The following is a 26,628-nucleotide window of genomic DNA, read 5'->3' as shown; positions in this document are numbered from 1 at the left end:
GTTTCAACAAAATATACTGATGGAAATTCAAGAAAATGGAAAATGGACTTAAGTAGATTTAAATTATCAATATTTTTATTAAAGAATAATAGGGAAAATCAACTAAGACTATCACCTTTTCTACTTTTTAAATTATTTGGAATAGTAATATTAGTTTAAAGAACTTTCACTGTGTACGGTGTTTTATGAATAAGATCAAGTGGTTCAAGACAACTCTTGTGAACAGCTTTATTTGAAATCAACTCCTTATAGGGCATGTTCTGCGTGGAGCACTGGGTGTTATGCACAAACAATGAATCATGGAACACTACATCAAAAACTAATGATGTAATGTATGGTGATTAACATAACAATAAAAAACTTTAAAGGGAAAAAAGAAATCAACTCCTTATATAAGAAAAAGAACAAAATATGAGATTTTATTTGATTTTTTTCTTAAAGGAAGTTATCCTTTTGATAAAATTTACAATCCATTTTAAGTAAAATGGGTCCTTCTACGTTAGTTTATGTGATACTTGGCTAGACATTATCAGGCATTCATTAAAAAAGCATTTGATATATCATTGATAACAAGATAAATATCTAGAAGGGAAACAAGATTAACACAAGAAACTACAAGCAAAATGCTGAAGTCCATAATGTAGATTCAGTAATTAATATGGAAAAGAAGAAAGAGATACTAGCACTGGGTGGTTTGATCAAAAATAGCTTTCTTATGGATTAGTACCCAGATCACCAAGTTACTCTACTTCTGATCTATTCTTTTTATAGATATGAATAATATATTAAACGTACTTTGTTTGTCTGTCAGAGCTATAACACTATTCTGCCTAGATCAAAGGCCATCCCAGCACAGAGTGCATCTGTGGTGTGGACACTATGCGTCAATCACCTGTTGGGTCTGCCAAGCGGCTCTGGAGGGACTCAGGAAACCACAGACACCTGCCTCTCCAGCTGTGTTAATTCAAGCTTCAGGAGGACAAAGGAAATTCTTTGCTTAACCATCCCTTTTAATTTCCTGGATTCTCTTACTTTTGACTTGCTGTTGGGAAGGACAATAAAGGGAGAGTCTATGAAAGGGACTTACAGCTCCTGGGGTACCACCCCCAGTGTATCGCATCCTGGGTCTCCTTGTTGGGCTCCCGCCTGTACCCTCATTGCTACTCCTACATTCTGTTACCTTTCTTCCTTTCTCTTCTCCCTCCCTCCCCTCCTTCCTTCCCTCCTTAGTTCTTTTTTTTTCTCACAAATCAAATACATGGCTGAACACCTTCAGAAACTTGGCTTTCAGAATTGGAAAGGCAGCAAAAAAGTCTTCAGAAAAGCCCTGGGTTTGAAAATCACAAATAGTTTACCACTGAGATTCTTTAAAAAAATTTTTGATTTATCTATTTGATAGAAAGAGAGAACATAAGCAGGGGGAGCAACAGAGGGAGAAGCAGACTCCCCACTGAGCAGGGAACCTGATGTGGGACTCGATCCCAGGACCCTGGGATCATGACCTGAGCCGAAGGCAGACACTCAACCTACTGAGCCACCCAGGCACCCCATACCATTGAGATTCTATTGTTTACTGGCTGTATGACTCTGGCCTGGTCCTCTCTTTCCTCATCTGTAAAATGAAAATAATTAAAGTTTTCTATAAGCTTGATGTGAATATTAAGTGATAAAATATATCTGAAAGCACTCTTGAAACTTCAAAATCTTACACAAATTAAGGAACTACTTTAAGTTGCATATGCCCTCCTTTAAGTTGCATATCACCTGGCCCTCGATGACTAGGATGCTCTTTAGGATGCCACATTTGCCTAGCAAAATGACTGCAGATGTCACTCTTAAAGTTTACTTCTATTTATTTATTATTATTTTTAACCATTAGATGTTTTTACTTCATACCAACCTTACATTTAGTCTAAAAAACAAAAAAAACCTTGCATGAAGTGTTACTAAAATGCTAATCAAATCATTTTACCATAAACCTAGTACATGCATTTCAAGATTCCAGTGCTAGGAATTTTGTCAAGAAAGGCTTAATCATCAATAACACTACAGAATAGAGCACAGGAGTGCATGTCATTGTGTGATCCTTGCCTCTTACCCTCAGCTTTATGTCAGAATACAACTGACAGTTCCTCCAGGCTCTGAACCCCCAGGGACCCCCTCTCAACCCCAGGAAGCACAGAAGATGCCCTGTCACACAACTTTGTATAAGTTGTCATAAAACAAAGCCTGAGTTTTCTTACCTTTCTATAGGTATAGGTATGTAGGTATAGGTCAATTATTTGATAAATACTAAAACACTTCTAGGAATTCATTTTATGAGTTTGTTTACCAAACACATTTTGGAGGAACTGAATACACAAGAAGTTCCTTCAGAATTTGGTCCACAAATTCACTTAACAGGTTGGAAATTTAAAACCTGTGAGAAAACGAGAAAATGGGGAATCCCAAATTCTAACATGTAATTATTAAAGGGATATATACACACACACTACAAAGTTTTGCTCACAGAAGACACAAACTACAAAAAAGGCATATGCTTTCTGAGTCGAGACAAAGAGCTAGCTGATATCATTCTTTGTTTCCTGAGCACCACAGCTAAGATGAAGTTAGACCCAAATTCACGGTCTATTCCTATAACCAAAAAAATTGAAGATTAAAAATTTAATTTGTTTTACTACATAGTTTCCAGCCATTGAGATGTAATGATGAAAGATTAAATTGCCTTAAAAGGGGGGTTGTAATAGCAGCTATCAAAGCAATATTCAAGCATGATTTCAAGGATGCTTTCAGGTGTAGAGTTAGCCTTCTTTGTCAAAGTCTTCACAATTTCATCAAAAACGTCATCAACAGACTTAGAGGCATCTATTTTCTTGACTTGCTCCGTTTCTTCATATAAGTCAATAACTGGCTTTGTTGACTGAAGATAGGTCCAAATTCCCTTTTCCACGCTCTCTCTGTTGTCATCACTTCTACCAACTACTCTTTCTCCTCTCAAGACATCGTTCAGTACACATCTCATCATTACAGTAAAAAAGCGGAACCAAAGACACACCTGCCTTCCCATCCATGGTCTTGTTCCAACCTTGAAGGTTGTCTTGATTTCTTGGAACCCATCAATCAAGATTTTTTTCTTCTGAGCATTGGCAGCCACTGTCTGATCCATTTACCTCTTTAACAAACTGATGGTTATCTCAACTGGCACCATCTTCCCATCTGTAATGTACTCGACCTTGGGTTTTTCTTTTCATCATGAAGAAGTTCTCCTGCAGAAAGGTGTGTGTCACCATATTTCAGGTCACTGGTTTAGGGCAAAGAAGATGTAACTCAGAACAGACAGATGCATAGCTCCAGGGCACAGAGCTTCTATGCCCTCCCCAGGCGAGGGTCTCCTCCTAAATCTCTACATGTTCACCAGCACAGCTAAAGTTTACTTTTAAATGAACACCTTTTAAGACTTATAACTACACTTAAAAAATTGAATAATGCTGTCTAGGAAAAGACAACCTCTCTGCTTACTAACATATTAAGAGTGGGGTTTTTTTTAATCAACTCAGAATAAAGAACAGACTGAAAAACAAGATGGAATTAGGTGAGTGTTGATAGAAGAGTGGGAAGGATGGAAGGTGGGTGAGATTAAACTAAGAAGAGAAGTCTGAGCACAAGAAGACTCAAGATTTTTTTTAAAAACCTGGTAAGGAAAGGAAGGGTCCCAAAGACTCATCTCCCATGACATATTGTAACTTCCTGTTCACTTGTCTTCTCCATAACTGCAATGTAAGCACCTTGCCTGCAAGAGTTGGATTTCCTGACCTTGTGTTTCTATATGTAATTGGCGAGGAAACTGAGTAAGTCAGTGAGAAGTCTGTTTCCACTTTCTTGAGACCAGTCCTTCCACCCATCTGTCCCCGGTCTCTCCCTTCTTCCCTTGTTCCCTTCCCACCTTGCACTTACAGAGCAGGTACTAAGAGGAGATGTTGCGGTGAGTGCTGTCAGTGAAGGGGGAAGGAAAGGACGTCCTGTATGAGTGGAAAATCACATATTTCAGATCGCACCTAAATTTTATGGAAATTACTTATATGGAGTATGTTGAGAAATTGTTATCCCTTTTGCAAAACTGAGACTGTGACACAAAATAATCTGCTCCAACAAGTTGAATGATTGTAGATAAGTATTAGAGATGTTTTGAGAGACTGACAGTTTTTCTCTTCCTCTTCATAGTTTCAGCAGCATTCATGTCAGGGATTTCTGGAAGTCTCTCGTCTATCATGGCCAGGGTCGGATGACTTCCCCAGGCCATGGAGGTGCAGACATTAGATTGTGCATACCTGGTGAGGGGGAGTTGCTATGTTTGGCTCTTTGCATGGTTATGTGTTAAGGGTATTTAGCAGCCCTTCACAGTGAAATTCTTTTCCAGGGACTTTTATCGATGGGGAAATGCCTGCAGCTTGGACAGATGCCAACAGTGTGTCCTTGCTGAGGAGAGCAATGAATGACTCTGGCTCTGACTCAGGTTAACTGGTATGCCTGGGAAAATGCTAGAACAAATCATGATAAAACCAATTTGCAAATGCTTCTAAAAGAACTCAGCTCTGTGAAGAACAAAGATGGAAAATTAATCTCATATGCCAGGGTTCAGAGTGACATGAGTTTGGTAGACTAAGAAGATATATTGTAGTTCAAGTCTATAAGATTTTGATCCTTCCTGCGTGAAACCACCAGCCCACTGGAAAAATGATGGAGGTGAGCCAGGGAGACAGAGATGTGCCCTCCAGTGCAGGGATCCCGTGAAACCACATGTGGGCAGCAGGGAGAAAGTGTCCCCGTCAACCCCACTCTCTGGGGCCAGACGCAACCCAGACCATTATAAGCAACCACCGTAAATTTAAAAACTCTCCCGTGACCCCCCTTCCTCCTCTGGCTCCAATTTTCTGATATCATTTATATAAAAGTCCTCGAGAGAGTTGTCCATGATCTTTGTCTGCAAGTCGTCTTCTTCTGTTGCAGAACCAGCTACACGATTTGCTGGGGTCAGAGCAAAATAGAACCATGAGGCCTTGTGTTCAAAATTATTAAGAATTTCAAGACAGCGATAGTAGAGCGTTCTTCCAACATGAGGCTTTTGTAAAGGTCAGATGTTGTGAGACTGTATGGGTCATCCCTCCAGGTCCTCCATCCTCTCCAATCAGGCTCTCATCTGCCATCTATTCCACTAATAAGGTCTTGTCAGCATCAGCAATGGTTTCCATTTGGTCAAACCTGATGGTCAGTTCTCATCCTCACCTTTGGGGACCAATGAGTGGAATTTAGCAGAGCGACGACTCCCTTCTTAAAGCACTGTCTTTACCTGGCTCTTTATTTTGGACTTCGGACCTCAATAACTATGAGAGAATAAATTGATGTTGTTTTAAGCCACTAACTTTGTGGTGATGTGTTGCATCAGTGATAATAGCACACTCTCCTCATCAATGCAGCCTCCGCATCCTGGTCTGTCCCTGGCTCATCCCTAGCACTTCTTGCCTTCTCTATACCCATCCCCAAGTGGCTTTAAAATAGCCCGTTTCAAGGTTTTAAAATACCAGCTATCAAAATGCAGATGCAAATCCACGATAAGATATCACCTTGTGTGTGTCAGAATGGCTAGAATCAAAAAGACAAGATAAGTGTTGGTGAGGACGTGGAGCAAAAGGAGCCTTCGTGCGCTGTTGGTGGGAATGCAAACGGGTGCAGCCACCCTAGAGAACAGTATGGAGGCTCCTCAAAAATTAGAAATAGAACTAACATGATCCAGCAAATCCCACTTCTGGGAATATATCCAAAGGAAATGAAATCACTTTCTCAAAGAAATGTCTGCACTCCCATGTTCATTGCAGCATTATTTACGATAGTCAAGACATGGAAACAATCTGTGTCCACTGATGGATGAATGGCTAAAGAAGATGTGGTGTACATGTGATACACACACACACACACACACACACACAATTGAATGTTATTCATCCATAAAAAATGGAGGAAATTCTGCCATTTGTGACAACAAGGATGGCCCTTGAGGGTGTTATGTTGAGTGAAATAAGTCAAACAGATACTATATGATCTCACACATATGTAGAATCTAAAAAATCTGAACTCATAGAAACAGGACAGATGTGGTGGGGGGTGGGTTGTGGGTTGAAGGAAATGGACAAAGGTGGTCAGAAGGTACAAAATTCCAGTTATAATATAAATCAGTTCTAAGGATGTAATGTACAGTGTAGAGACTATAGTTAACACTACTATATTGTATATATATTTTTTATATTGTATATTTTAAAGTTGCTAAGGAGCATCTGGGTGGCTCAGTCAGTTAAGCATCTGACTCTTGATTTTGGCTCAGGTCATGATCTCATGGGTCATGGGATTAAGCCTGTGTCATGCTCCCTGCTCAGCACAGAGTCTGCTGGAGATTCTCCATCTCCCTCTGCCTCTCCCCCGACTCATGCACTCTCTCTCTCTCTAAAATAAATAAATAAATCTTTTAAAAAATGCTTAAAAGCCATTGTTTCATATGTTTCAATTGTTTAAGGCAGGAGAGAGAAGCCAATCCCAGTTACTGCATCATGACTAGAAGCAGAAATATGCATCTACATCAATTTTGTAGGAGAACAGAATGGGGTACTGGCTTTACCATATATCTAGCTTTCTTATAAAAATAAGGCAATTTAAAGAGTGTAATATTCTCAAAAAGTTAGGTAAATAATAATAGCGACACTTAAAATAGTACCTGATGTTTAATATACAACTTATTTGTGTTTTATATGTATGCTTTACATATATTCGTTTATGTAGTCCTCGCAGCTATGTGATAAAGTACATACTATTGTTAATATTTCTCTTATATTTATGTAAAGGAAACTGAGCCACAGAGAAGCTGAGATATTTGCTCTAATTCACACAAGTCCTAAATACAGAGGCAGGATTGAAATCCAGGCAGTCTGGCTCCAAGGATCATGCCCTTAACCAGTAAGCTACACTGTCTCTTCTTACTGGATCTCAATAGATTGATGAAACTTCATAGACAGTCCAGAAATAAACTCAAGCACTATGAAGCATCATATAAAGTAGAAGTGGCTTTTGAATTCCTGGGTCATAAGCTTGTCATCTTTTGTCCAAAGGATAAGCCCTTCTCCGACTCAAAACATTAAAACTAGAAGTACCGTATGATCCCAAAGTCCCACTTCTGGGTGTTCATTCCAAAGAACTGAAATCGGGGTTGTGAAGAGCTGTCTATGCCCTCGTGTTCATTGTGGCATTATTCACAACAGCCAACGTGCAGAACCAGTGTAGACACCCCATGGTGGTGAGGCATAAGACGAAGTGACATCTGCATACAGACAGTGGATACTAGTCAGCCTCTAAAGAGAGTGAATCCTGCAGCATGCTGCGTTAGGCCAGTGAAATTTGCAGTTAGGGAAGGACGAACACTGTGTGTGCAGCTAGAGGGACCTGGAGCACTCAGACAGAGGGATGGCGGCTGGGGACGAGGGCCGCTGTGCTGTGACTGAGTCCCGGAGACCCTCTGTCACTAACTACACCGCATGGTGTACTTACACGTCTGTGAGGTGGGGCAATCTCAGGCTATGTTCTCAGCATAACTGTTCAGAGGAGGAGCTCCTCTCCTGTACGGCAGGACTGCTGGTGCCCCAGGGACTTTCCTGACATGCCTCCAGAGAGCCTCCCGGTGCAGTGAAGCCTCCCTGGCTGCAGGTATCTGCCTCGCTGTCACGGGATGAACACCCGGTGGCACCCGCATCTGCTCTTCGCACACGCGGCTTTAATCGGGGGTTGGCGCCTGGGCCTCGGAGGGGGCTGCCATGTCTGCATTGCACTGCTGGGCACGTGGTAGATGCTCACAAATCCATGTGCAGTGACCCCCTCTCAGGCTTTATTTATTTGTTTTGAAACTATGGCTCTTTATTTTTGTGTGGACAGTTCGAAGGAAGTTATCAGTAGCATCTGCTTAATATAAAAAAACAAAAAAACAAAAACATTTTTGGGTTTAAAGGAAAGTGTCACGAGAAGCCTGGTAGGGCTTCATCTTTTTAGAAGAGAAATACAGATTTCTGTTGCGAGCAGTCTTTGAAGGAGTCTGGGGAGGTTCTGTTTTAAAGCTAGCTTGGGGGTGGGGCTTATTTCCAGGCTTGACGTAATTTGGGGGCAGTGTCCTGGTGCTAGGGACAGGGTGACGGGACCGTGGACACTGCCTGGGGCTGGGGAAGGTGACAGAGAGCGAGACAAGAAAATGTAATTGGGTGCCAACCAGCAGCTTGGGTGCAGCGTTCAGCAGACAGCCGTGTGGCGTACAGGTGTGGAACGGGCTGGCCAGCCTCGGCCTGGATCCCCTGACACCCCCCGGGGAGTGAGGCCAGCATTCAGTTTTTTACCCGCGGGTGAGGGCGGGTTTCTTCCTGAGCCGCACTGAGCACCCCCGCCCCCGCCCCTCCACAGCACAGCGAGCTTGCGGGAAGCCAGGCCCTTCAGGCTCCAGCCCAGCACTCCTGGGCTCCAGGAGCACCAGTGGACCTTGGCCTCAGATCGAGCTGTACCCGGCCTTACCGATCATTCCCCTCATCAATGTCGCAGGACCCTGAGCAGCCGAGCCATGGGACAGCCACAGGACGGCCACAGGACGGCCACAGGACAGCCACGGGATGGCCATGGGACAGCCACGGTACCTGCCTGGTCTGCAGCCACTGACCGGGACCACAGGGTGGTCCGGGCAAGACTTGAAGCTCAGCTGTTCTCTGAACACGTGGTCTCAGAGGCATGGGTATCTGCGGCCTCTTCTTTACCCAATCTAAACCTTTCCTCTGAATCCAGCTCGAAGCCCATGACATTCCAGGAGCAGATCTTGAGTGTGGCCAATTTACCCCTGGGCAGGGTCTCCTGACCTGGGATGGCGAGGGTGGAGGTCCTCATACAGGACTAGCCCCTCTCCTGCTGCCTCTTTCTTGTCTTTCTAGCTCCCGCCTTACTCTTCTTGGCTCCTGGCCCATCTTGGGCTCTTCACGGTCTTGGCCACGCATCGGCATTGCTGTTACCAGCACCCTTTGGAGCCTGTACCACATCGCATGCCCAAGCAGCATTCTTACCGCCCTCCCCTGGCACAAAGAGTCGGATCCGTGGTTCAAAAACGTATTCTTTGATGAGTCAGAAATGCCAGCATCCACTGCAAATCTACTACTAGCTTAGCACTGTGTCCCTTTCATCTCCTTGGGGGGCAATTTTCCTCATGGGCCACAAAAAGCAGTCTTTCCTGACACAATCCAGGGAAGGCTCCCCCCCTTACACATCTTGGCTCCAGACCATGAATTGCTGATTCATTAACAAAATATAACACACATTTGAAGAACGATTTCCTTCTACACACGCTGTGCATTCATAGATTACCTGTGGTGAGTGTTGACGCAGATAAAATCTTAGCTGGTTCAGGTAAGGGTCCTTGTCCTCAGAGGAGGGTGCAGTCTGAGTCCCCACGTTCTCTAGCATTCATCCCTATACTCTGATGATAACAGGGGGTTGCTGAAGATGTTATTCTAAGTCAAGAAATATTATACCTTCTAGTTGCGTATCACTTTTGAAGATGAAATGAGAAAATGTTTCCCCGGCTCTATCTAGACTACGTTGTGAGGGAAATCCGTTCACCAGTGTTTTACAGATGAGGCTGTCTAGCCCTCCAGAAGGGGCATGACCTGTGCAGGATCACATACTATACAATAGCAGAATTTGAACTCAAACCTGGATCTGCCACCATTCCCGTGGTTTACTGCATTGGAGCTCTGTCCAATGTCCCCATCAAGACAGTAGCGACACCGGAACGGGGTTGGATTGTCGGCCTGTCCTCAGGGGAGCCTAGTGGGCATGGCGGCAGGTGTCTCTGCATGCATGGCTGTGCGTTCCGCCAACATTAAGGCAGAGCCCGGGAGCTGGGTTTGGATTAATCGATCATCATTAAGAGGACCTGACATAGGAAGCCGGGAGATCCAGCTGAGTTGCTGGTCTGAAAAGGGCCCAGCAGAGAGAAGCAGCACAGCAAAGGCTGGAGAAATGAGCCTGGAGGGGAAGCTCCCAGCTCGGCCAGGCTGCTGGCAGTGGGGATGTGGAAGCCTGGGACCTGCTAGCCCTCAGAGAAGCTGCTCCCCCTCTGCTGGGGCTGCCCCGCGCAGGACACGGAGGGAGGACATGTTCCTCCTCAAGGTTTAGAGACCCTCACCCTCCCCGAAGCAGACAAACTGGAAAGTCAGATCTTTTCCCCCCGTGTTTGGCTGCCCTCAAGTGCAAAGGTCAAAAGTCCAGCCTAACAAAGGAGGCAAAGAAATTCTCTCAATATGTGTTTACTAGAAAATTTTAAGTGAACAAGGAGTGAGCTCACTGACACAATGATACAGGCCTTCATCTCGGGTAGATTTCCTGCCCTAAATCTATCCTCATAACTCATCACCACCTAATAGACTTGAATCGTGCAGACTGAATCCAGATCCTGTAGAGAGGACCACCGGTTAGCTTCCCTTACGGTGTGCATTGCAATGGGACTCTAGTGCATGGCCACCACTCCTTTGCAATTTGGGTATTATTGGCCTGAGACCAGCTTCCAGTCAAAACATTGCTCGAAACTAGGTCAGATGAGATGGCCACGGTCGTGGGGTGAGTGTCTGCTCATCTGTCTCAGGTTCTGTGACAAGTTGGCAAGTGTTTTGTGTCTAGGGTATCTGACTGTCACCCTTCTGCATAATTTACAGTCTCCTCAGTCAGAACGACATGGCACCATCTTTGTGCGAGGCAGGTTATGTAACCATTAATGTTTTATCTCATAAATAAAAATTTTGCTAACGTTCCAACTCAGTAAACACTTCTATACCCAGGAAGACGGAAATGAAGTGGATGCTCCATAGTGGGATTGGAAGAGCTTTGATATTGGGTTTCTCAAGTAAAACCTTTGCCCACAAAGCAGTGAATGAAATGTATGGAAATCGAAGTGATTTTGCCAGGGATGGGGAGCTGACAGGTTTGAGGGACTGAAGAATAAAAGCTAAAATGAGGACCTACTGAGACCAAAGTTCTATAAATCTTTTTTGTTTTATCGTTTTTGTTGCCATTCTTCTTTAATAATTTCAATAACCCTGAAACATAGTTATAACCACTTTAAAGATGGAAACAAAAAGCAAACAAAAAAATCCCCAAGCCTCATACAAATTAAGTCATGTGATCCAGGTCACCTGGAAGGACCAAGGTTTATTCTGGGCTTAAATCTAGATCTGCCTGACTCCGAAGCCCAGGCTCCGTTCCTTATGACAAAATGGCGCACGGTGACACGTCAGATACCACTGCTTGCCTCCCCAGCATCCATCCTCTCTTCTTCCTTCTTCATAAAACCCAGTGTTGCTAAGCTGTCCACCCTCCCGTACACCAGCATGCAGTTCAGAGGCAGTCATCTGGCCCTCAAGGGGCTCCTGGTGAATGGTCACCGCCACCGTCCTTGCAATGACCACCACGGAGTGAGAATGTGGCTCAGTTCTGGCCGATGACATGTTATAGGAAATCGGCTGGTGGGAGGGCAGCAGTGGGAAATGCTTTGGGAAAGAAGTTTCCTCTTTCTTTAGAACAAACAAGACACCGGGGTCTTCATCTGTGGGATATGGATGTGTCTGGAAATGTTGGCTGCACCTGCCATCCACTCCTGACTGCAACCTGGGAGCAAAATCTCTGCGGAAGGAGGCAGGTCCGAGGAGCAAGGGTCTTGGACCAGATATGTTAAGGAAACCCACAGTGTGCTATCCTCCCTGACTTCCCTTTCTGAGCTAACTCATGCTTGTGTTTACTCCAGTTCAAACTCTGGTTTCTGTTTATTGGAGCCCGAAACATCCTAATGGTTTAACTGGATGCCAGGACCACACGCAGGGAGACGCGACAGGCTTGCTCCTTGCGGATTCAAGGCAAGTGGAACAGAAGGTCCCGGGCTGAAGTAAATTCATCCGAACAGGGCAGAATGAAGGGACCCATGGGACCAGCACTTGTCACTAGGACTTCTACGGCAGAAGGTTCCGGAAATTGGGGCAGCGGGTACAGAGGCAGGACACTTGCAGGACTGAAACGTGGGACTCATCGCAGAGCAACCTGGCTGGTAAATACACTGACACTGGGCCTTGTAACACACACACAATGGGGGTCCAGTCCTGCCAAGCCGGGTCATTTACGAGGAAAGTTGGAAGGAATTGCCTGGCATGAGCCAAGCTAATTAAATTCATCTCCTAAGGATTTCGTCTGGGCAGCTAAATTTTTTAATCTAAAAGAAAATTTTGAAAACTCCCACAACCACTCTCAATTCATTGGCTTAGGGATTTTAATTTAATGTATTAAAACAATGAACTAGTAGCATTTTTAAGATATCCAATATCTCTGTGAAAATTCTAAGCTATTTCAGTTCTTATCACAATGTTCGTGTTTACAAGAGAGACGTGGGGAGAGAGAGAAAATCTGAGACATTCTATTCCTCGGTCAGTACTTGTCATTAGTCACATTCCTTGTTCTCTCCTGGTACGCAAGACAAAGAGACGGATGCTAGCATCTTCTGACTGGCTGGGTCGTATGTGCTAGAAAACCCCTGTATATAAGCACTGGAAGGGCTTCCCTGGGGAGGTTGGGTACTCACCATGTACGTGCAGAATCCTACAAACTCATGAACAGCACACGATCTCCCTCCACAATCCTGTTTTCTCAGCGGTGGGGTTGACATGAAAACGGACCAGCTTCAGTGGCCCAGGAAATGGGGAGGACATTTATGCTGACTTAAGAAAGTTATCAGACCAGATGCAATCCTTTGTATTTTTTGGAGACATGGAAAGGCACCCAAGTAATCATATTCTACTTAAACATTGTGTTTCATCAGGTGATGGAAACTACAGATATGGTCAGGGTTCCTATCTGATGGTGAAGATAATGTGAGCGAGGACAGGGGTTCCTGGGGGGCTCCATCGGGGAAGAATCTGCCTTTGGCTCAGGTCATGATCCCGGGGTCCTGGGATCAAGCCCCGCACCGGGCTCCCTGCTCCGCGGGGAGCCTGCTTCTCCCTCTGCCTCTGACCTGCCCCCCTGCTTGTGCTTGTTCTCTCTCTCTGACAAATAAATAAAATCTTAAAAAAAAAAAAAGGTGAGCAAGGGTTGCTTAGGCTCTTTAATCCCTGAAATCAGGGATTAAATTCCTAGTTAGAAGGAAAATGAAGAGAGAGTTTTTTAAGTAAATAAAAGATTGGAAGGGCTGACACAGGAGCTGTCTGGATGGGAATCCAATACAGTTACACTGACCGTGGTGTGGGATATTATTATTACTGAAAATTACAATTCCTTTACATAAGATATTTTAACTCAGAGGTAATGGAAGCTGTTGTGAATTTGTGGTGTTCAGTTGGACCACGTTGCCCAGAATTCTGTTCTTTACAAGGTTCCAGGTCAGTGTTGGCTGCAAGAAAAGTCTGCACGAGACTTGAAAGCAGACATGAGACAGCAGCTTCCCTTGGCTCTGGAGGCTGGTCTACGTGCTGTAGCTCAGATGTGTATGGCTCACCTGCTGCACCCACCCCCGCCAGCATGGGGCAGCAGCTGGGGGCACAGCTCCCCCACACCCCACCACACCTTTATTTGTCAGCCCAGAGAACACACGGTCTCCCAAAGCATCACTAAGAACTTCAGCAGTGGCTCTTCTCTACAGACCAAGGCTGATAGCAGGAGATAGCAGGAGAGGCCCTTGGGGGGCTGAGTTCAGCGATCACAATGGGGATGTTAGGCACCGAGACAGCAGTGGGCAGATGACATGTAACAATCACAAGACAGGTGGATTCAATTATCATAACACGTGGCAAAGTTAGAAATGTCATCCAGTTGTGTCTGAGCTACAGAGAATTATGGATTTGGCAAATACAATACAGTGTTCCTGTGGGCAAAGTAGGCAGCCAGGAAGGGTAATACTCAATCTGCACATCAAAAGAAATCAAGAATTAAATCATCAGAAGGCCATATGGTGGTCACTTTCCTGGTCACAAAGTTTATAACTAAAACAGTCATTCTTAGCAATTGGCATAAACCCCAGGTTGGTTTCTTGACCTCTGGGGTGAGAAGCACCAATGAGAAGCTTCTAAAACTACTACCCTCTCCCTAGCCAAGATAATAAACCACGTGGGAGATAAGTGATGGCATCTTTAATGCTATCTGTAGAGACTTAAAAGATTCAGGGGAGCTGGTCTTTATTCTATTTCTACTTGGCATGCCTGCAAGCTTGGAAGTACAGGGGAGTTTGTGGTGAGTAGGACCTTCGATCATTCACATAACAGTCTCCTCTGCCCTAATACATAGATACATTTAAACTATAAATTTCCTTCTAAGGCAGATCAAGAATTCAAACTTAGAACAACTCAAACACCATAAAAGAAAACATTTATCATAAGGAAAATTAATTTAAGTCACCTCCATGCTAAAAGACAATGATCATTGCATGACATCCCATTTTCAGGTTCCATTTCAATAAATGCTCATTGATTGCCAACCACACATTACAGTAGGTACTAGGTGTACAATGATAAACAACGTGAGTTTGATTGAACTTTCAATATATAGGAAAGCATGGAAAAACAGTAAGGAATACAGACCAGAGAACATGCATTTATAATACAACAGACTGTGCTAGCTGGGGGTCCCAAGGAACCCCTACCCCTGAGTTGGATGGCTATGGAGCAGATAGTGAGGAACCCAACCAGAGGTAAGTGGTAGATGTTCTAGGAAAGAAGTCAAGAAAACTGTTTCAGGCAGAAATCACAACATGGACAAAGATACAGAAGGAAGAAACAGTGTGGTAGATGCCAGAGACAGTTCGAGGCAACCACTCCTCTGTCCTCAAACTGCCAGGGTTAGCTTTCTACTAGAGCTGCTCTTGTGTGATGTTTCTCTTTCACTTAAGAGAGGAAGAGAGGCCTATCTGACGAGGAACTCAGAGAAGCGAGTGAGCATGCAAAGCTCAGGTCTTAGCATCTCTCCCTCCCTCCCTCCCTCCCTTTTCTCTCTCCTATCTACTTCCTTTCCGGAAAGGGTGCTCCAACTTCCCTTGTGTGATAAACAGGTTAGAGCCCAGGCCAGCTTTTCAGAGGCCAGTTCACAGGCTTGTCTGTCTCTGGAAAGTGTGTCTGATGTGCTGGCCTCACTCCCCATCAGACTGGTCGTCCCAGAATCAAGACTTGTGGGGAGAAGGTTTTAGGAAGGCTAACAGGGGCTCTGAAGACACAATCTCTAATCCAGTGTTTTCCCAAAATTAAAACAAATACTTTAATCTCTCACACCTTTGTGTATTTTCTCAACTGAGTCTCCACGAGCATAAAGGAGAGTTGAAATCTGATTAACCAGTATTTCTCTAAACCCCTTCAGGTATTAGTACTGGTAGGGTGTGAACTCTGAGGGAGGCGTTTTCAGAAATGACAAGGTCATTAGATAGAAAGTGCCAAGGTCAGATAGAAAGTGCCTTCAGGGCACCTGGGTGGCTCAGTCGTTGGGCACCTACCTTCGGCTCAGGTCATGATCCTTGGGTCCTGGGATCGAGCCACGCATCGGGCTCCCTGCTCCGCGGGAAGCCTGCTCTTCCCTCTCCCACTCCCCCTGCTTGTGATCCCTCTCTCGCTGTGTCTCTCTCTGTCAAATAAATGAATAAAATCTTTAAAAAAAGAAAAAAGTTGCCTTCACAGGTGCTAACGGCCGTGTTGTCTTACACTGGGGGGGCCATCTTTAATCACAGCATCCTGGCCCCTGGTGATCTCCCACCTGTTTTACTGACATGTGAGCTATAAAACCCTGACATCCCAACAGACGCTAACTACATGGTGCCGCTCTTTCAGGTTTCCGACTCACACCCCTTGCACAACTCTCTTGTCAGCATCTCAAACCCTTCTTATTTTGAGCAGTAGATGGCGAAGCAATCAGTAGTGAGATATGATCAACATGGTGATGCAGGAACCCCCAGCCTCACCCTGCACAGTTAGAAAGCTATCCAGGGGGGCACCTGGGTGGCTGAGTTGGTGGGGTGTCTGACTCTTGGTTTCATCTCGGGTCACGATCTCAGGTCATGATCTTAGGGTTGTGAGATCGAGCCAGTGTTTTGTGTTGGGCTCTGCACTCAGCGGGGAGACAGCTTGAGGTTTTCTCTCTCCTTCTGTCCCTCCCCACTCCCCGCATGCACGCTTTCTCTCTCATAAAAATAAAAATAAAAAATAAAAAGCTATCCGTGAACAAAAACAGCTCGGGGAGAACTCTGAAGTTCACGTAAGAAACTTGAGCAACACAGTGAAAAAACAAACAAGCAAACAAACCCTGAAAATAATCACACAAGAAGCAGAGGAAGATAGCTTTGTTTCGCCCGCATTGTCCCATCCCCCAAGCGGGCCCTGCTGAGCAGCAAGAGGGAACTCCCCAGTTAGAAAGAATTCTCTTTCCAGGAAAGGACAGGATGAGCGGGGTGAGCAGCCTCCAGTGAACAAAGCCAACACACAGGGAGAATGAGGAGCGAGGTCGAGCAGCTCGGGCTACCAGAAGCAGCCGCCTGGTGGGACCCTGCCCTGCGGACCAGCCCAGCAGCTCCTGCCACTGAGAAAACCAACAGACAGAACAGCTGCTGACCCACAGCCCTGAAAGTTCGAACTTGATCAGGCAAGAAAAAGAAAAGCAGAACTGTCTTTTATTGCAGACGACATGATCTTACATATAGAAAATCCTCAAGCTCCACCCAAATACTGTCGAAACTAATGCATGAATTCAAGGGTCACAGGATACGAAACCAACATAACAAAAGTCAGTTACATTTCTATACAATAGAAATTACCCTAACAATAAAATATCTGAAAAAGAAATAAAGAAAACTGTCCCATTCTTAATAGTAACAAAAACAATAAAATAGGTGGGAATAAAATTAACCTAGGAAGGGAAAGATACCTACAATAAAACCCACAAGACTTTGATGGAAGAAACTGAAGACACAAAAAATGGAAAGATACCTCATGTTCACAGATCAGAAGAATTAATATTGTTAAAATCTCCACACTAGCCAAAGCCATCTGTAGATTCACTGCAATCCCTATGAAAATCCCAAAGACATTTTTCACAAAAATAGAGCAAACAATTCTAAAATTTGTGTGGAACCACAAAAGACTCCAAGTAGCAAAAGCAACTATGAGAAAAAAGAACGAAGCTTAAGACATCGAACTTCCTGATCTCAAAACTATACTACTGTAATCAAAACAGTATGATACAGATAAAAACAGACCCACAGACCAAAAGAACAAAATTGAGAGCCCAGGATAAATCCTCGTGTATGGCATCAACTAATATTTGACAAGGGGGTCAGGAGTACTCAATGGGGGAAGGACAGTCCCTTCAGTTGGGGGAAACTGGATAACCATGAGCAGAAAGATGAGACTGAACCACTACCTACACCACTCACAAAAGTTAATTCAAAAAGATTACAGACTTAAATATAAGACCCAAAGCCACAAAACTTCTAGAAGAAAACAGCAAAACTCCCAGAAAACATAGAGGAAAAAGTGATTTTGTCAATGATTTTATAATATAACAGCAAAAGCACAAACCACAAAGCAAAAATCAACAAGTGGGATGACATCAAACTACACAGATTCTGCAGAACAAAAGAAATAACAAATGAAAAGGCACCTTATGTAATGGAAGAGAATATTTGCAAATCATGTATCTCATAAGAGACGAATATCCAACCTATATGTAACAAAAACTCAGTAACAACATCAACAACAAACGTAATTAAATACTGGGCAGAGGACTGCATAGGCCTTTTCTAAGGAAGACATCCGGATGGCCAGCAGGTGCGAAAAAAGTCCCGGTACATCAGTCATCATCAGGGAACTGCAAACCAGAAGCACAGTGGGATGTCACCTGACGCTGTCAGAACGGCTGGGAGATCCGGATGAGAGGCAACCGATGCTGGGGAGGGCGCGGGGGACAGGGAAGCCCACACACTGTTGGGGAGAGTGCGGTTGGAGCAGTCACTGTGGAGAACAGTGTGGAGGCTCTTCACGGGTGAGACGGAATAACATCACTCTCCTTCAGTGTTTTGTGAGGGATTAAGTAAAAATATATGTACCAAGTCTAGCAGAGTTTCTGGCAAACGATCGTTCTCATCGGCTGAACACCGTTACTACTAAGGCCCTGGGATGCTGGAGAGGTTGGAGAGAACAAGGCAGCTAGTTGAGTGAATGCGGGCTGTGAGTGTGAGGAGATCCACATAACCGGCAGGCGCTGGTTTGGGTGGGATAAGCCACCAGCACAGGAGAGAGTGAGTATGAAGACACTTAGTCTGAATATCCCTCCGTCATGCAGATGGATGTTGCATAAACAGGTTCTGAGCTCAAGACAGGCATCTGAGCTGGAGGCAGGAGTCATCGTGTGTAGGAGACTGGGGAAACCACGCGTGTGGATGATGAGTAAGGACGGAGGGCTGGAGAGGAGGCTTCGGGAATGTGGCATTTAGAGGGAAAAGAAGAAAGGCAGCTTGAAAGGCCAGCTTCTGTTTTGGACTCTTGCCCTGGAAAGAATAATACCTATTCAACTGGAGAACAGTCCTGCTTTTGCCCATGTATGGGAGGCACGAAAAGGAAGATTTTGAACCTTGCTTCAAGAGAAAGGAGACAGGATCTGAAAGGTGCTGTTCCGATAAAACCAGTTATTTCTCTGACTCTGTAGCATAAACAAAAACCTCCATTGAGTCACCAGAACATACCTTGTTCTAGAGAGGCCACACACACAGGAACAAAACAGAGCTAGACAGCCCTGTGCATATACTCACTTCCCCCTTGGAGATGTAGGCTTTGTCCTACCTGAAAGGACTGCCTTTGACAGTAGGGAGCTGCTAGTCCCTGGAGAAATTAATTACAGATAGAAAAACCTTTCTCAGGGAGGGTTGTGAAGGCACTGTGCCTCAGGTAATTTCATGTCGACGGGACAGGGCTCACATCCCCTCTGGGTGTTGCCGTGAAAGCGCTCCCCCAAGAAGGTGGCATCGGCAGCCCTGCCATCAGCGACGCGGGCAGCCATCATCCCACGTGTTGAGGGCCCACACAGAATGAAAAGGCCGGGACGGGGCACGTGTGCTCTCTGCTTACGCTGAGATGTCCTTCTCGCCTGCCCCTGGACTTCGGCACTCCCCCTTCTTAGGCCTTTGGGCTCAGACTGGGACTCACATAACGTTTTATTACTCACATATATTAGCTTTAAAAAAAAGATTTTATTTATTTGAGAGACAAGGAGGAGGGGGAGCAGCAGAGGTAGAAGCAGACTCCCTGCCGAGCAGGGGCTCGATCCCGGGACCCTGAGCTCATGACCTGAGCCGAAGGCAGGTGCTTGACCGACTGAGCCACCCAGGCGCCCCGCATATGTTAGCTTTTTTGAAGTATAAAGAGTTTGCAAGGTAATGTTAATTTTCAGAATTACTAGAAATGGATACAAAGGAATCACCAAAATTAGATGTCTGAAATCTTTATAAGTACTTCATAGAAAAAAAATTTAAATGCCTTTACATTAGAAACACAGGTGGAACACCACCAATATTTAACAAGGTGAAAACATGGTACGCAGCACGAGGCATTTTGGGAATTCACTGTTTTGCTCATTTAGCACAGTTAGTCACCAAGGATGTAAATGGGAGGCTCCACAAATCAGTGAGTTCAGGGTTAGTAACAGGATCGAGAGCAGGCTTTGGACGGTTGTAGAGATGTTGGAAGAACAGCTCGAACATCTTTGACATGGAAGGAAGGTGGCTCTCTAAGGAAAATCGTTTAAAAGTTTTCGTTCCCATTTGACACCGTTGTTCATATTTCCATTCAAACCATGAAAAAATAGACATTAAAAATTGAAATAGTATGACATGATACACATCTTTCATATGTGTTTGGGAAAAGTTAATGAGATTCTTACTTAGATGCAGGAAACCAAATCAACCTCAGCAAAGTGATGAGGATCATTTGGGGGTTTAGCCACAGACATAATTTATTGGTTACTTTAGTCACCAAGAATTTTCAAGGTTCATCTTTGCAGCAGTTAGATGAGAATCAGCCCAAAGAAAGGGCAAAAAAAAAAAAAAATCAGTAATACTGTTCAAATAACTAGGTAAGCCAACAACAACGAATTAGCTCAAAGAAACGTGTTTGCAAACAGATTGCTCTCATTTGGATGCTGTTTTACAGAAGATCATGGCTTAGTTCCTGGGACATGGTGAGGGACGGTCTCCCCTGCAGGTCCCCGCCGGGACAAGCAGGGAGATAGCACAGTCAGACTGACAGACACATGCAGGGAAAGAATGCTTTTCTACAGCATTGCTAGGGTGCTGAAAAGTTGCCGGTGGTGGTGTGCATGGTCCATACTGATACTAGGAAATCTAAGGCCCGGGGTAGCTAGCTCCACAGTAAGTGTAATCATACTTGTTGACATAGTGGTTGTGAAATGAGAGAAAATATTACTTGTTGGTCTCTGCCCCCAGTTCCTGGCACAGAGCCCCCAAACCCTTGAAATTTCCCGAGTGATAGGATCAATTTCCTTCTAATAAGGTGACTCTCATCGGGCTACCTGATAACTTCAGAATGAAGGCTGACTGCCAGAAGGACCACGCCATGATTAGGAACTTGGAACCTTTGGTCCTATGCCCAATGTCCGGGAAGGGGAGAGGGGTTGGAGATTGAGTTAATGATCGATCATTCTACATAATGAAGCCTCCGTAAAAATTCCACCAAGGATGGAGTTTGGAGAGCTTCCAATGCTGGGAGGGTGGTACATGGTACAACCCAGCTCGCTGGGTACAGAAGCTCCTGTGCTCGGGACCCTTCCAGACCTCACCCTCTGTCTCTCTTCATCTGACAGCTCATCTGTATCCTTTATCATATCATTTATTGTCTAATAAACTGGTAAATGTGTTTCCCTAGTTCTGTGGGCTGTTCTAGCTAATGACCGAACCCAAGGAGGAGTGTTAAATGGCAATCTCCATTCTGTACCACATCATACAGACGCTGAGGGTAACCTAGGGACCCTCTATTTGCAGCTGGTGTCTGAAGTAGGGAGCAGGGTCTTGGGTCCAAGCCCTTACCTGTGGGATCTGACGCTATGTCCAGGTAGATAGTGTCAGAATTCAGTTAAATTGCAGAACACCCAGCTGGTATCACAGAGAATCACTTGTTGTGAGGGAAAAAACCAAAAGCAAAACCCACGCATATGGTGCCAGAAATATTCTGAGTGTGGTGGTCGTGGGAGCGTAAGGGAGAAACACAAGGGGGTGTTTTCCCCACTCGGTCATTTGACCGCCAACGCCTTGCTCTCCACCCAATGCCGCCACCAAGGCCAACAGAGGTAAGCTGAAGTCAGCACGTGATAGTTTGCCTGTGCCTCAGTTTCCTTTGTCAGAGGTCTGCCTGTGCTCCTTAAATACATGAGCATCCCCAGGATCCCAGTTAGAGTGTGTGTACTGGAAGCGACTTGAAGATGAATTCCGGTGCCGCGGGGAACATGGCACATCAGGTGCAGTAACCCAGGAGAATGGAAAGGGACTATTCATGGAGGCACAGGTACAACGCAGGAAAACAAAGGGGTGGAGCTCAGGTCTTGGAACTGAGACCCGGGTCTGAAGTGAGGACGGAAGAAAAGCCAAGCTTGCTTACGAGACTAACTCCCTCATGTTTCCCACTCTGAAGTCTGAGGTTTGTTTCTGCTTATTTCCTTTTTGTCTTGTGTGCAAATTAATCTGGTCAATTATTTTTTTTGTTTCTTTCAAAAATAGATGTTTTAAAATAAGTAAGGAGGTAGTAAAATGCTTAGGAAGAGCTTACAAAGGTTTGCTGATAACAATAGTTAACATCTGAATGCGTGTCATGTGCCAGGCACTGCTCTACATTCTTCACAGTTTAACTTGGTTTCTCACACCTTCTCACACACATCAGAATGAGCTGGATGGCGTGCCATTTGGTGGGTCTGGGTAGAGCCAGACAATCTGCATTTCTAATGAGCCCCCAGATCAGGCTGTTGCTGCTGGTTTATGGATCACACCTTGAAAATTGCTGGTTTAACTAATTTAATTCTGGCAAATGCCTATGAGGGGGATACTGTTATTATTCCCATTTTACACACAAGGGAAGGGAGATGTAGAGAAAACAAACAATGTGGCTATACCCTGAAGGGAGTGGTAAGGCTGGATCTGAACCTGGGCCTCCGACTTTGGTTCTGTGTCCTACAGTCCGGTCAATCATGGACTCGGGTGTTTATTTTCTTCTCCTCTCCTATCTTTGTCCTTTCATTTCCCTGAGCTTGTTTGATGTGACTTCTGTTCTTTGTATTCTCTTAAATTCACATTTTTTTTTATAAGTAGGTGACAGCACTTCATTACAGTTCAGCTCTGCCTAAATATTGAGTTAGATCCTTTTTAACTCAAATAAACATTTTTAAATGCACAATTATATGTATATAATTTTCCTTTCAGGACTAAAGATTTATTTATCATAAAAAAAAAAGGCAGTATGGGTCTGACATGTTGATATTCAGTGTTACAACCTATCAAGAGTCAGGTACAATGTGGCCAAGAGAGAATGAGGTGCTATGAACATGAACATAGTTTCCAGTTACCTGGGAAACAGACTCAGGACAGGCAGGGGTATCTTTATGAAATTTGCCTGGTTTGGAAATTTCTTTCTTATCGTTTTAGACCTTTTATTAGTCCATATTCAACTGTAATGACCACTTGTGTTAAATAGCCCTTAAAAAAACAAGTTAACTAGGAAACTGTTAAAAACTAAGACTAAAGTTTGAAAGCTTACGATTTAGCAAATCAGAATGTAAGAGTAAAGAAAGCTTCTTTGTACAATAATCTACAGAAATATTAATACCTGGAAATAGGAAGAAATATGCACAACCTATATCAAAGAAACTACAGAACTTAATAGAGGGATCTAAAAGAAAACCAAATAGATTGGAAGATAATGTGCAGATGTTTTTTGATGACAAGACTCAGTATAATATATCTGATAACATATTATTTCCTGTCAAATTCATTTATAAGAATAATGCAAATCCAATCATTACCCAAAATGTAGGCTTGAAAAATTATAAATATTTATGTATTTATATTCATATGTATTTATCATTAATACTTTTAGGCATTTACACTTTGTGTCATGTTCTATAACTAGTGGGTTTGATTATAATGTCCATGTTTTTATTCACTCTGGTATTACTTCTCCTTTAAACTTCAGGAAGGGCTTAGAAATAATTAATATACTATAATATGCAATCAGAAAATTTTAGTGAAATCCAGATGTAATCCCATGAAATCATTAAAAATGTACATCTTGAAAAATATTTAATGTAGGAAGTACCCATAATATAAATCACTGATTAAAAAAATACAAATGAAATTGTATGTCCAATATGATCCCAAGTCTATAAATAAAAATGTATGTGACCACAAAAAGATTGCAGGGAACTACAGCAAATTATTAATGATGATATAAGCTCAGAGTAGCAGTGTTACTTTTCTTCTTATTTTCAAAAACATGATATGTTGCCATCAGAGAAAAATAAAGAAGTTATTTTAGTCATTACATAGGCACTATGATTCTAATGTTCAGTCAACGCTCTCTCGATGGAGTCCCCGTGCCCTCCCTCCATATTCTTCTGATTCTTGCACTTGCTGAGCTCTCACCGTTAGCATGATGCTCTCCAGGATGCTCCAGCCTTAATGCTCCCAGCAGTTAAGTCATGTTTACAAGGATCCAGCAATATTTCCCAAGCTCATGCATGCCGGCAGCACTTATTATTGTTACGCTGTAATTGAATTAACAAGTATGTAAATAGTTGAAATAGGAGCAAGGGAACAAAGAAAGCTGCTGTTTCTAAGACCCTAGTTGGAGGTTTTGAAAAGACTCCATCAAGTCTAGTCATTTAGAAGAAAGGAAGGAAGGAAGGGAGGGGGGAGAAAGGGAGGGAGGGAGGGGATGAAGGAAGGAAGGGAGGGAGGGAGGAAGGGAGGGAGGGAGGGAGGAAGGGCGGGAGGGAGGGAGGGAGGGAGGGAGGCAGGGAGGGAGGGAGGGAGGGAGGCAGGGAGGGAGGAAGGGAGGGAGGGAGGAAGGGAGGAAGGGAGGGAGGGAGGGAGGAAGGGAGGGAGGGAGGGAGGAAGGGCGGGAGGGAGGGAGGGAGGGAGGGAGGCAGGGAGGAAGGGAGGGAGGGAGGCAGGGAGGGAGGAAGGGAGGAAGGGAGGGAGGAAGGAGGGAGGGAGGGAGGGAGGAAGGGAGGGAGGGAGGGAGGAAGGAGGGAGGGAGGGAGGGAGGGAGGAAGGGAGGGAGGGAGGGAGGAAGGAGGGAGGGAGGGAGGGAGGAAGGGAAGGAGGAAGGGATGAGGAAGGAAGGGAGGGAGGGAGGGAGGGAGGAAGGAGGGAGGGAGGAAGGGAGGGAGGGAGGGAGGGAGGGAGGGAGGAAGGAGGGAGGGAGGGAGGGAGGGAGGAAGGGAGGGAGGGAGGGAGGAAGGAGGAAGGGAGGGAGGGAGGGAGGAAGGAGAGAGGGAGGGAGGGAGGGAGGAAGGAGGGAGGGAGGAAGGGAGGGAGGGAGGGAGGAAGGAGGGAGGGAGGGAGGGAGGGAGGAAGGAGGGAGGGAGGAAGGGAGGGAGGGAGGGAGGAAGGGAGGGAGGAAGGAAGGGAGGGAGGGAGGAAGGGAGGGAGGGAGGAAGGGAGGGAGGGAGGGAGGAAGGAGGGAGGGAGGGAGGGAGGGAGGAAGGAAGGGAGGGAGGGAGGAAGGGAGGCAGGGAGGAAGGGAGGGAGGAAGGGAGGCAGGGAGGGAGGGAGGCAGGGAGGCAGGGAGGGAGGGAGGGAGGGACGGAGGAAGAAGGATTTGCCTTAATATGTGGGACTAACAATTTAAAAGAATGGGGACAGAGAAGGATAAAAATCTGGAAAGATTCAGCACTCAGAGTACTTTGTAAGTGTATTTCAGTTCTCCAACAACCTAAAGAAATGGACACTGGAAAGAATAAATGATGTACTATTGGTGTGACTTATTCAAGAAAAAACATGAGTAACCCAATCAATGGGCCCACACCAAGGAATATGACCTGGGTTCTATACCAGATCAGTGAAAAATGCATGTTTAGGGTTTTAATTTAAGAGAAAGTTTAAATCTATGTGTGTTTTTGCTTATGAATTCCCATCCCATTATGAATACTGATAGAATAATAGCACTGCAACCATGTTGTGTTGTGAACATTTTAGATTTGGTCTGGATTATGCTAGAGTGCAAAGAACACAAGGTGAGGTTTTATGATCTTGTCCGTAATCCCAATTCTCTTCCCAAGTAGCTGTGGATTTTTGAGCATTGAGCACATCTCTTAACCTCTTGACTTTGAATTTCCTAGTTCATAAATGAGAACTTTGGGGTAGAAAATAAATTCAAAAGTCATTTGCACTGAAGGGCGGTGGGTGCGGGTGGGCTAGATGGGGGATGGGCATTAAAGAAGGCCCTTGTGATGAGCACTAGGTGTTGTATGTCAATGATGAATCACTGAATTCTACCCCTGAAACCAATGTTAACTCTATATTTTAACTAACCATAATTTACATGAAAACTTAAAAAAAATTTATAAAGTAACCTTTAAGCTTACAATAGTAGAAAAGCAATATATTTCAATGATTTATAGCATATAGTATCCAATTAAAACTAGCTTTTGGGGGGAGAATATGAGAAAAACAGGTATAAATTTATCTGTATCACATTTTTGTGGCAAAGGAGAGAAGCAGAAAATCACATTTATAGACTTAAATAAATACAATAAATTCATATATCCAGGATTTAAAATCATTGTTAAGATTTGGGAAATGCATCTCCTTCTCTGAGTTAAATCTGGTGTGAAGCTATTTTATTGTTAAATAATTTAACACAACTGAACTCCAAATGCAGATTTGTTTCTGAATTGCTTTGGTGCCTAGAAAAGTCTCTCAGTGGTAACTTGCCAAGAAAATATCTATTTTGTCATTTACCCCTGCCGAACCCTATTCTAGGGTGTATGAATAACTGAAGAGTTTGTGGGAACATGTTCCATAAATTAACCATTAATCATATAAACTTGGCAAGGAAGCCAAGTGATCTCTGTCCACGGGCCCACTGACCACAAGGGGCCCAGAGGGCTGCAGTTGGGACTCTGCATGCTGCCAAATGGCATATTCACAACAACGCAGGATGAAAAACATCCACCCCAAAGTAGTTCAAATGTCCTGGGAAAACACGTCCCAAATATCCCTGTCACTGAGTCATGCCTTGAAGAAGAAGCCAATCAGAAGGCAGTCTTTCGACAGCTAAGCTCAGACTTAAAACAGGAGACAGAAAAACATGGTGCAGTGAAGTCAGTTCCAAATCCTTAACGTACAACCCAATGTCAGTGTTGTGTGCGAGTAGGAACAAAGTGATGTGAATTTCACTTTAACATTTCACTTTTTTTTTTTAAGATTTTATTTATTTATTTGACAGAGAGAGATAGTGAGAGCAGGAACACAAGCAGGGGGAGTGGGAGAGG

The 26,628-nt window shown here is 44.3% G+C and overlaps 1 long non-coding RNA gene and 1 pseudogene across 1 annotated transcript in view; one reads left to right on the top strand and one right to left on the bottom strand.

Moving 5' to 3' along the window:
• LOC148162707 (uncharacterized) overlaps positions 1-26,628 on the top strand; it is a 174,919-nt gene that overhangs the window by 33,248 nt on the left and 115,043 nt on the right. The window lies entirely within an intron of this gene.
• LOC114211219 (UMP-CMP kinase pseudogene) lies at positions 2,717-3,166 on the bottom strand (annotated as a pseudogene).

This window comes from Eumetopias jubatus, unplaced genomic scaffold (assembly GCF_037043125.1).
Source record: "Eumetopias jubatus isolate StellerSeaLion01/CBP00866 unplaced genomic scaffold, mEumJub1_p1.0 scaffold_13, whole genome shotgun sequence".
In the NCBI taxonomy this organism is placed as follows: domain Eukaryota; kingdom Metazoa; phylum Chordata; class Mammalia; order Carnivora; family Otariidae; genus Eumetopias; species Eumetopias jubatus.
The sequence above is the reverse complement of the archived record's forward strand: the minus strand, read 5'-3'. Positions and strand labels throughout refer to the sequence as shown.